Source organism: Temnothorax americanus, unplaced genomic scaffold, assembly GCF_048541705.1.
Source record: "Temnothorax americanus isolate GAGA-0224 unplaced genomic scaffold, ASM4854170v1 Scaffold19, whole genome shotgun sequence".
Lineage (NCBI taxonomy): Eukaryota > Metazoa > Arthropoda > Insecta > Hymenoptera > Formicidae > Temnothorax > Temnothorax americanus.
In genome coordinates, this window is record NW_027509329.1 from 1,383,825 (window position 1) to 1,396,360 (window position 12,536).

The 12,536-nt window shown below is 37.7% G+C and overlaps 1 protein-coding gene across 1 annotated transcript in view; it reads right to left on the reverse strand.

Annotated features, from left to right (window-relative positions):
- Window positions 1-12,536, reverse strand: part of LOC143896615 (uncharacterized) — a 292,658-nt gene that overhangs the window by 204,923 nt on the left and 75,199 nt on the right. The window lies entirely within an intron of this gene.

Below are 12,536 nucleotides of genomic sequence, written 5' to 3' on the forward strand. Positions count from 1 at the left end.
AAGTTTTCTTTATGTGCAGTTTGTGCGGTTTTAAAATAATTTTTAGCTAAAGTTCAACTCTCTCTCTCTCTCTCTCATTCAATCTAGATTTATTCTGTGACGAGTTTATATCTCATCAATTGCAAGAGATCGCTTAAGTACTTCTCAATGTCACCAATTGCTAACGTTTTATAGTATTCATGACATTCAATACAGTCGGCAGGTACATATGCATTTCTCCGGCAACAAAATCAAACGGCTTTGTAGTGCCGATCGCGCGTTCACGATTTCCATCGATCACTTTCTCGATCTCGTGTCGATCGCGAGCTAATCTTCGATTAGCTGCAGGGCCTTTCCCCCTTTGCCTGCACTTACGGCATTACGACGTGACACGCAAATGCCGAGCAACGTGTTATCGCATACCGAGAGCGGCGGCCGGGCAAACGTTCGGATTCGCTTGCGAAATCTGAAACTGCCGGGCGACTCCGGGTCGGTGAACCGCTGTGTGAACGAAACGCACGACCGCTGACCCGTAATATATCGTATATCATTTTGTATGACAAAAGGATACACATACAAGCACCCAAATATGCATATATTGAAAAAAAATGGATTCTTTGTGTTCCTGATTCAGCCATGGTGCAAATATCTTATATCACAGAAGTTTTGCAAGAAACGAAACACATCTTCGTTATTTTTCAATTAAAAATTAGAACAATTAACAGAAGTTTTATATCTGTATTTCCCTTATTCTGACTCTTTGTTAGTTATAACATTAATCATATTAGACATTACATACGATATATCAGAAAAAGTCATTATTTTTATAATTTATAGCATACATTATATTAATAAAGAAGTACAGAATTATGCAGTCTTAATTAGTTATATGCCAAATATAATTGATCTTTTCCATTTCTCATCATTGTTCATAAAATACTAATTACGACAGTTATGTTTCTTATTAATTAATGTTTGAAGTAATAAAATAGCTATTTTATAATATGCAATAAATAAAGGTATTAAATGTAATCACTAAAGTAGTAATAACTTTCTATAACACATGCCGGATTTATATTTCTTTTTCAAGGTTTGTCGCGTTTCACCGGAGATAATCACAAAATATGTCGCTTATTTACATAATGTATCCTTTAAACGCATTAAAACTTTCTCGGATTATAGAACGAGGGTTTCCGTCCAGTCGCATCTCCGGTACGTCCACGATACGGATGCGCGGACTGCGAAAATAAAAAGAAACCCCCCCTCGTGACCGCGTTGACCCGCAACATACACATATTACTCACAGGACGACACTCGGAATAACAACTACGAAGAGTTCTCCTTTTATGTAACAATGTCTCCGAGGGAAGACCGTTCAGTCGGTTTTCCGTGGAGGCTGAAGAAAAAAAAGGAGCGTACCGTGGCGCCGAGGGCCACAGGCGAAAAATGCGCTGTTATGACGGTGCGCAATCAATAACGCGGCTAAACAAAGGGAGGCTTTGTAACAACGCGCGAAGGAGATACTCCGCGTAAGGTCAGACAATAAGTACCAGCGCCTTACAAATGCGCGATGAGGCTGCTACGATAGCCGTTTACAAATTGCGGCGGATCTTTGACGCGGTTCGGCTGCTCGAGGCAGCAGGGAAAAGGAGAAACACGTGAATCGCGCGAGGCGATGATCTGTAACCGTAAAAATTGCTCACGCGATACCGCACAATCAATGGCGGGAGAACTTGCAAAAAGATCGCTGTGTAAGTAACACGTCGGAGCTGACACGTGAATCTTGCAAATTTATAATCGTTGAGATAGAGCGGCAGAAAATTGTACGCATTTTGTACACGGAGAAAATTTTATATTAAATTTTACTATGCTGTCGCACCAACTGCGGACCATCAAGACGCCCAAGTTTAAATGCTATAGTCTTATAGTAAAATTACTATGTCCATAGCATTTAGTGCTACGATCATAGCATTATTATAGCATTAAATGCTATACATGGACATAGTAATTTTACTGTATGATGAATTGTATGAAAGGATAACATAATACAATAATTAAATGTACGTCTCATCAAAGAAGTAATTTAAATAAATAATTAATGCCATCGGCGTATATGTGTATAAGTTAGCCACATCACTCTTTTTATAAATTATCAGTAATCAGTAGCAACAAAGATTAATAGCGTAGGAAGAAGAGATCAGAAAACCATTATTATGTATATTGTCGTAAAATAATTTTACGATACAGTGCGTGATCAATAACATAGATAAGTAAAAATAAAGTATTACGTTTCTCGCGGGTCAAAACGTTCTTCAAGATATACATATATTTATCATGCAGTTTGATGTAACCGTATTGTACATAGGAACAAGCGTATTACGTGTACATTATCGTTGTATTACCGCCTTAAATCAAATGACAAATCATTAAGATAGAGTAATTTTTGTTCTGCACAATCGTGGGCGAACTTCTGTTTCTTCGAAACACAATGTGTCTGATAAATCGCGACAATTCTCAGAAGCAATAGTTACAGAGCTGAAGAGCTAAAGTAGAGAGTTGACGGATCCAGCAGACTAAAGGCCCGTTATATATGATATAAAATATCATAAAATCATTTCGTGACAGCGCGACGATCGATAGCTCGGCAAGATATTTTGTTACACGCGATACAAACGACTCGACTAGAAAATGAAAGTGGAAGCCAAGTCAAACATTAATTAATATTACCAAATGACTAAAAAAATGCTACGCGCGTTTAGGGAGGTAAATCCATTCTATACAATCAGACAAGATAAGCTCTGATAAACATAAGATACGATAAGTAAATACATAAAAATATAGGAGGTCCAACGAATTCGTCAATATCTTGTCAATCCGGAGAGGGAAGACAACTTTCAAGCAGTTACACAAGACTATCAGCCGGACTATCAGCAACAGATATGAATATCGCTTTTTTGTTCTGTTAATTATGCAAAGCAAGTAAAATTGTTTTCGAGAAGTGTTCTCTATTTCAACGGGGTAACTACGCTATCTCATTGAACGTTCCACGAAACAATGCAAAAAACGTATATCAAGTATTAATTGAAAGATGAGGTCTACTAGGCCAGTTTCTCCCGTATTCGCGACGGTATACCATTCGCAACTATACTTTGCGCAACAGCGATGCATCGTCCGCCTGCTGAATCGCATACAAGTGCGCGCGCAAGTGTCGACACACGGCTCTCGTATGCTACTTGTTAAGATAGCGTTGTTAATCGAGGCGGTTATACAGGCGCGTTGATACGATTCATGCTGCTCGCCCACTCGACGTAACACCGCTAATTTGTCAGCGGTACGCAAACGCGCGCGTGCGTGCTAATATTTATTGGCGGATCGATTGCGATAACCGTCGACAGAAAAACCGTCCGGGACCCATTTCCTTTTCCAGATAATCGCCATCAGGGTGGCGTGGCGTTTTTACCCCTCTCGATGCACGCCCCCGGATTCTCTGACAATCTATTTCGTAGAATCGCTGGCAATGCGGCGGGAAGTGATGACTTCCCGTCGATTCGACGAAGCGGAAAAAAGGGATCCCGATTATTCGTTACATTCTACGAATGTGAATGTTGTTTTTTACTTTGCCATCTTTGATATACCTACAAGACAAGTGTATCTTTCAAGCCGCTCCTGCGTTAATCGATGTACAAAAACGCTCCTTGTCAGTTGAAACTTTTCTGCTCAGCCTCCCTATATATTTAACAGCCAGTCGCAAAGAGAGATATCGACGGCTAGATACAACTGTGACGCGTATTCCCAAGTATTATGTGTATTGATGGTTTCTTTCCACCCGAAGAGAAAGAAATAGAGCAACGCGGTGCAATAGGCTTGATAACCGATTACCATGATCCAACGCGCGCTCGGTGTTATTAACGTTCCCACGGAAAAGGTCGACGACTCGTTCCGTCCATGATATGCAGACCAACATATAGACACACACATTCACACATACATTCCGCATTTTCACACAATGTCCTCGTAAAAAATAATCTTCCGGCAGAGACATGAGTAACGCTCTTTTTGTAGAAAAGAAATGTCAGAAAAGATATTCGAGAAGTGAATTACAGAATTACATAGCTCTGAAAATAAAACAATTATTAAAAATTTTCGAATGAGTTACTTTTTTCTGTTATTTTTTTTAAAGATACATAAAGATATATAATTATAGAAAAAAAATTGTATAAGGTTTAATATTAAATTATCCACATATATACGTTTCATCTATTTTGTAACATTAAAATTATGATAATTGTATGACGCAATATGCAAAATGAGGAAATAGAAGAAAATTTTTTCTTAAGATTCGAAGACTTGAAAAAAATAAAAATGAAAGGTATAACACTTTAATTTACTCTCGTAACTCATTTCTATATAATTATACTTAATTTTTTCATCACTATCGATTAGAGACTATCGATTAAATAAATCTTCATTTCTTGTTGTATTATTTTATAGAAAATTTAAGAGATAGCACTTTATATAGCTTTATCATTAATGTATCGATAAGACTTTTTTTTAATGTAACAAATACCTTAAAGAACACTTATCAGCAATCGTTTCACGAAAAAACGCTGATAACTCTCCCTAACACACCCTCTGTTCTCTGGTTCTCTCACTCTCTCTCTCTCTCTGACTAGAGATATACGGTTTTACACTAGCGATTATCGTGACGAGCGTCATAGCCATAATGAGAGATTACCCAAACCGGAAACAGCCGCCATTGCAAGAAGCGAACAATGGTGTAGAACACGCTCGACGGTAGCTATATCGAATCAATAGACATACAGAAAGCGAACGCTAGTTGTAGTAGTCCGATTGGCATAAGATCGGCACCACCGCGTGAACCCTGAGCGACGCATAACGTCATACGAGTCGCGAGAAAACTCACGGCGGACTCGGTGAAAGGAAATAAATCGGCGCAAAATACTGTATATCCGTTACCGTTCTCTTTCAATTACTTCCACCTGACTACATTGTCGTAGTGCGGCCGACAGGTATTATTTATCGTCGTCTCGCGATACTTATGTCTCGTTTTCACTCGATGCGCGAACGACGAAATACAGCTCCGGCTCGGACGGAGCGTTGGGCGTTGGGCACTCCCGATAGTCCCGATACGCCAACTCTCCGTTCTGTTTCCCGCGGTGAATCGTAGACGACAAAAACTCGTCGGCGAACCGTCTTTTCCACCTGTGCGGAGCATCAGAAATATATCGATAATTGGATCGATAATTGGAGGGTCCGACATCCGGCTGAGAAGATCGCCGTATGGTTACTTCCGAACGGGCTCTCGCTCGATTACACCAATCGAGGAAATTCCCGGTCTCCCGCGCAATAATGCGTTCTAGCCGATCGGGATAATAGAGAAGAGTCGAGAACTTTCGAGATGAATTCGACCTGACTCGAGTAGAGAAGCCGGAAACGGAGAAAGCCGAGTGTGGATTGATTCTCCTCGGACATCGCCCGCATCCTCGGCGCGCGCGGTTATAACATTTTTGCGGAGGACGCGCGCGGGATATATACGTGCAAACGTGCGATACACTCGGTGCGATGTACGCGTAGCTATAAATCACGGGACAATCGTTCCGGGCGATCGTTGCGAACTCGTTACGAGTTCGCCCCAGTGGCCGGCCACGGCGACGACGACGGCAGGAAAGCTCGAGAGCCGGTCGGCTCGGTCCGATACACTTTGCGAAACGTCGCGGCGTCGGCCAACGCACTTGCCAGTGGGCGTAAGTACAGGTATAACAGGACGCCCTTCGAAACGAAGAAATACTTTCGTTTTCAACGCGCCAGTTATACCGATCACAATCGTTGACTTAAATTGATATTTAACGAATCAGACGTCGTACTTTTTGTAGATCTAATCAACTAACAATAAGACAATGTGTGTTCGGGCATTTCTAATTAAATTTATCTAGGAGATCTATAGAAGTTTTTCAATTGTTATAGACAATCTTCTTATCTAACAAGTAGAACAACAAAACTTGAGCCATAAATTTCTCATCACAATAATTATATATCTAATAAAAAACAATTTTAAGTAAGAAATTAAAAACTTGTAAGAAAACATTCCTCTTTTCATCGAAGAAAAGGAAACAAATATATGTATACGTAAAATAAAATAGAGTAATAAAATATCACGTTGTTAAAATTCCATCAATCTAATAACATTGAATACGCTATACAATCATGAATAATAAAACAAATGTTGCAATTCAAATACTTGACAATAATGGACATTTACATTATTATGTTATAATAAATATATAATTATATAATGAAGAGAGTAATGCAAAGCGTAATTTAATAATGAAGTATTTATATGCCTCTATTATAAAGATAGTTTTGTTGTTCTAACAAAAAATGAATAGTTCGTTATATTACGTCTATTTTATATTATTATTGGTCCTCTTATAAAAAGAATCAATGGTTTCTGAACGTAACAAACGGGACTCAAGTGTATAACTAATGTACTTCTTCTTTCATCGATAAGGATAATCATGCAAGTATCGAAATTAAAGTGACAACAGACGGCGCCAACATTCGTACTCAACAATCGTGAATCAACCGGATTGATTGACACAACGTCATTCTTACAATAATATACCGTGGTATATTTCGTGCAGTGCGTACTTGTGCGCATATCGTCGCCGATCGCTGCTCTCGCGTACACTTATGTCATTGATCCGAGAACTATTGCGCAAACGCTTATTGCAGTATATCTCCATCTGTCGACATGCGTGCACGCGGAGACAATTTAAGATGCATTCTTGAGTATTCATACATGTCCTATATATATATATATATATATATATATATATATAATGAAAAATATAATAAAATTAGAAATAGATCGATATCTCCAAATTTGCGGAAATTAAAGCATAAACAAACATTTCTGCAAATTCAAAATTTTATTAAAAAAGAACCCCTTGATTATTAGCAATTTTTATTAATTCTATTATATTCTTTAGTTTTTTCTACCACTATTTCATATATAATTCGTTAAGATTTGGTTGATTAGTTCTGGAGTTATAGAAATTTCGGTAAATTTGGCACATACATACATACAAACACACACACACACACACATACATACATTTTTTACAACTGCAATTTTTCGACGTTTTAGAACATTCTGATTCTGAACATTCAGAAAAACAAAAAAAAAATTTTTTTACGAAAACAAACCTTTTCTATGAGGAAGCAAAAAATAAACTCGTAGATAAACTCGTAGAGTTTATCGTCTCAATAATTAAGTATCATTAATTCATTAATATTATTTTTCGAAAATGATAATATCAAGACACAACTTTCGAAAGAGATTTTTCTTATAATTTGTGCATATATATGTATATACGTAAAAAATCGTTTAGTGAACGAAGATACCAGTTAGATAATTCGTATCGTTGATATTACGCGAACCCGCGGGCAACGCACTGAACGAGTGCACGGTATCGTTAGCTGTGGTATCGTTCGCAGTAAAGATTGCTCCGCAAGATTCGCGATTCGACGGGGCACGCGGTATTCGCCACGCCGTACGCATTCCGCACGCACGCCTAATGCACATACTGTAACATTCGCGGCGACCGCAGTCACTCCCGTTCGTTACGCGATCCAGCGTCGTCGAAAAAAGTCGCAGGAACGATCGGCCCGCGATCGAAAGCTCAAAGCGAGATATGTATATATACCTCGTGTGCTCGCTCGATCCCACCGTATCCCGATGCAAAGAGCACCGTAAATATCGCCGAGCGCGCCCGCGGACACGTCGTTATCGCCACGTGCGCCGACAACTGCGAGATCGGCCGGTCGCGCGGCTCAAGATATCGCCGTTACGCCGTAAAATTATGCATAAAAATTCAATAATAGCCCGTGCTAAACATTTTGCATGCGTCAGTCATTATATTGGATACAAGTTAGTGCGCGGAGTGTTCCATATCTATAATTATTTTCGGGAAAGACTATAAGCACAAAAAATATTGGAGTTTAATTATGAAACTAAATATAGAAATATTTTAACAACTTGAGAGCAAATTATGCTCTAGAAATATAAACAAATAACAAAATTTATTATTTGATTAGTCCCATTTTACATGGAGAAATTTAAAGAAAAATTTAACATTAAAAAATTGTGATGAATGTCTGTTAGAATACTTGTCTCTTCAATAATTTAAATTCCTATAATAATCGCTACGAAATTCCATTTAAATTGGAAATTAATTTCTGTTTCAAAATTTAAACATATTGGTTGTTTCATCAAATTAGTAATTTTACTCTGAAATTTCTATATTATTAAAACGCTTTAATTTCCTAATATCAAAAGCAATTGCTTTTCTGCTTCGTTTCTATAATTCACATCTGTAATTCGAAGGAGGAGAAGATAATTCTAAAGCATTTTATATATTTATAGCGTGATTCTCTATTTAATAGCTCAGATCTTTCATACGCATCCAATTACTAATTAAGCTAATTAATGTATATTCTGTTGGACGATGTCTGTAAGTACACACGTGAAATCGACATACAGAAGAAAGAAATCATTTATCGGAATGCATTGCTGCCATTACTATACATTTTTTCGATAGCTCGTTCTAAATCATAGAGGAATAGCTGGAACACAATCTGATCTCACATGCGGGAAAATCGAAGCTGTTTGAAACGAGTTCCAAGCACATATCGTTTATGACATCAGCATTAATGCCGTTGATCGTTATTTTAATTACAGCTGCCCGGCACCCATTACGCTTGTAGTTCTCCCCGGGAAAGCATTAACGCGAGCGGCCGCGAGCATACATTTTTTTAACACGTTCGAGTTAAAGTAGGGCTCGACTTTCGCCTCGAAGATTAATCGCGAATTAATACGACGACGAAAAAGCGACACAAAAATTGTTTATGATGCTGTCTCCTTCCTGTGCAATTATATGCAAACGGAATTGCCAACTGCGGGTGTCGTCGTCCATCGCCCCGACGACGAAGTCGTAACTCCCGGATATCATTGAAATAATTACGGATGGTGGGCTTAATAAGTCATCGACAGAAAGTTACTCGAGAGATTAGTATTGCGAAATCAATCTAATCAAAGTTTTCATAAAATTCAACATTTAATTCATTAATAATGTAGTAAATTATAATTCTGAGCTAAACCGTTTTAATATCAGCAAGAAATTTTCTATAACTCTATGGTGTAACACTATTTGGTACACCGGACCTGGAAATAATCAACGTTGAATGAAAAAAATCTGCCCTCATTTACGTCGGATTTTATTAGTTTGTGCAATCCTTCAGGAAATGTTACGCTAAATACACACAAATGGAACGAGTTAATTCGTGAGAAATATACGGAACAAAGTGCGAATGATTGAAATAACAGATCGATAAAGATAACAAATGATTCTAAAAGCTATCTTCCAGCAGGATGTACATATACGTTACGCTTCAGTGAACCACATGCTCTGCCTTGCAACTCTTCAATAATGAAATTATGTGTATCTCGATTTTTTTATTATATATATATAATCAATCACACATTATATTTAGTTTTACAATATTTCTAAGTAATAAAAATAATAAATAATCATAAATGTTTCAAAAATGTGTTAATTTTTATAATTTATAAAACTTTATCTCGCATACATATATAATTCTATATAATTCCATATATAAAATTATATTATATTTAAACAATTTTCTAAACTTTTTTGATATTGTACACACAATGACGTTTCGATTTCAAATCAATTTTATATTTCTAAGGGAGTGATTGCCAAGTTAATCAAACTTAGATCAATTTCCTTATTTGATTACTCGCAGTTCTAATATTCCGCCCGCATCGAAGAGGGATCGTACTTTCCAAGACAATGTCTTTCTAGAATATCAAATGGTTGATTTCGATCTCCCGGGAGCACTTTCGCTTCCCAATGGCAATCTAGAAAACTCTTGCTTGATTAAATTCTAGCTGCACGACTCCCAAAATGTTTTTATCTTTGCCGGCAACAACGACATTGCATCGGTCATTGACCCATGATTTTATTACAACAGTAACGACTCAAACTTCCCAACCTTCCAATCCATCGACTGGAGTCGTGCTCCGAAATATCCCGCATGGGGCAAGAAACGAGGATAAAGTTCGCAAAACTTTTACTATCCGCAGCGCCGTTATACGTGAGAATATCACATGCACGTTTTATTGCGCGTTCGTGAAAGGAATTGTTTAATCTTCGCCTCGCCTTTTAAATCACTTTTTTTGCAGTCGGAAGATCGGTCTGTAGAATACTCTTGGAACGGGTTTAATTTCGTCAGTAATTACAGTCATCAACCGGTGCAATTTCGCTAAACTTCTGAACGCGGAAGGCCTCTTCCGCGCGCGGTGGTGGTTTTCGGCTCTCATTTTTTCAAACTCTGGCATGGCTGACTTTATGACTCCTAAATCGCGGCGGAGAGTCACTTCGCGAGCCTCGAAACGAAAGAAAAATAATGACTCTTAGTAAACGCTTCATGCGTTCAAGCCGACGCGTGCATCTTTAAGCAGCGATGCAAAGCGAGGAGGGAGAGGCCGGCAGGCGGAAAAAAACGATTTTGGAGCCATTACGTCATTCTTTTTGAGAGATTGACGTGCTCGTCTCGCCGTGTCGGACGGAGCAAAAAGCATGGTTACTGTAGATTAGCATAACAAACGCATACTGGAACACTTCAACCGCACGAAGTGGCTCGAACGTCGAATAGCGGCATATAATCAAGAGTGTAACTAAAGCCAGACTTGAGCTCAATGGATAACGCAACCAAATCTTGTAAAAACATTACTTTCTTCGAAAGAACGATCAACTTTCACCCGTTGACAAAACTAAAAGTTTGTGTGTGGGCACAAATACCGATAAATTTATATTTAAAATAAATGGAGCATTTATCAATTAATGTTCGATGAATGTTAAACATATACATCGCTTTAAACATCGATAACGTCTAAATGAGATGATTTAAAATGTTGCAGGCCAGAATTAAAAATCACTTTAAATATTTCTTGGTTTTCAATTTTAACACTTTTGTTTAATCTCATGTGGTGAAAACTATAAACACTTACAGTATATATATACTGAAATATCGAAGTCCAAATTCACTGAAATTATATCGATTTTTTTAATACTGCATGAATACATCACTGATCTTAGTAATTGACCGAAACTTCAAGAGATGAATATAAATGATCGATAACAATTGTCGAATGGAAAAGACAGCGATACAATGAAAATATCGGCAACCCATTTGCGCGTTCGGTTAGTATTAACTACAATGTTGATGCACGACGAAGCAGTAAATCGCGTTAATAATAATTAATAACGATCGAAGTAAAGATCCGCGAAGAGACTAGCGAAAAAATGGATAAACCCATGATTACGTGATTGCGTGATCAGTAACGCGTAAACAACGGGGAATCTCTCGTACACATCTCTCGTGTAAGCGACTCGTGATACTGACACAGCTGTGGGCATTAAACGGCAATTCAAAAAACACTTAAACCAGAGATTACACAAAGTTTCGGATTTTCCTCATCGATAAGATTTATAGAGATCATACAGATACGGTCATGAATCAGATTAAGAACTTACAAAAATTACTTGTTATTTGGATACATGTTAATTGCATTTAATGGCAAAAGTACCGACTATTTTCCACGATGTACAGAAGTAACTCAAGAATTGACTAAACTAGCCCGCTGTAATGATTTATCAGCATATGATTTATTACACGCGATTGTTTCTTTAAGACCGATACATATTCATGAATCCTGGCCTAATCGACAAAGAACTGTTTTTACGACAGAAACAACGTTATTCCATTTAGCGAAACACATGTATACGCGCCCGGCAGCGATAACGAAAGCGGAACTAAAGCATCTAAAATCGGCGATCGACGAGGCGTGAGATCGAACATCGACATGATCAAGACACGATTAAGGAATAGGTAAGATCATTTCCCCATCGCGATGACGCATAAGAGGCATTTTCTCACGGTTGCGAATTATTGCTCGCTTGCGTAGCGTACATTTTATGAATTTTTAGAAACGCCAATTTAATTCTCGCAATCGATATAGGAACAATTTGATTTAAGAAGAGTCTTTTTTCAGCGGCGGATTAACTGTTGAAAAAAAAAGAAAAAAGATTCAGAGTTATAAAAGTAAATCTTGTTTATAAAAGTAAGACTTCGTTTCCGTAAATTCTGAATCGAATCGGATAATGAAACGAACAAACGGAAAAGAATAATGGTAATACGATGATGATAGTTCGTGAAGAATGTAACATAACGTAATATGCGGGAGAATTATAAAAAGAAAACAAAAACACACATCGTTTAGGGCACCCGCTATGAAAAGATACGATGATTAGGCAGTGAAAGCGGAAAAAGGTAATTCAGGAATATGGGCTATGCTAAAATAAATGAATTTCTCACAAATAGCAAAACTTTAGACGAGATATCCTATTTTTTCCACAAAACTTACTGGAACTATCTGATTTAACGGAAACTTT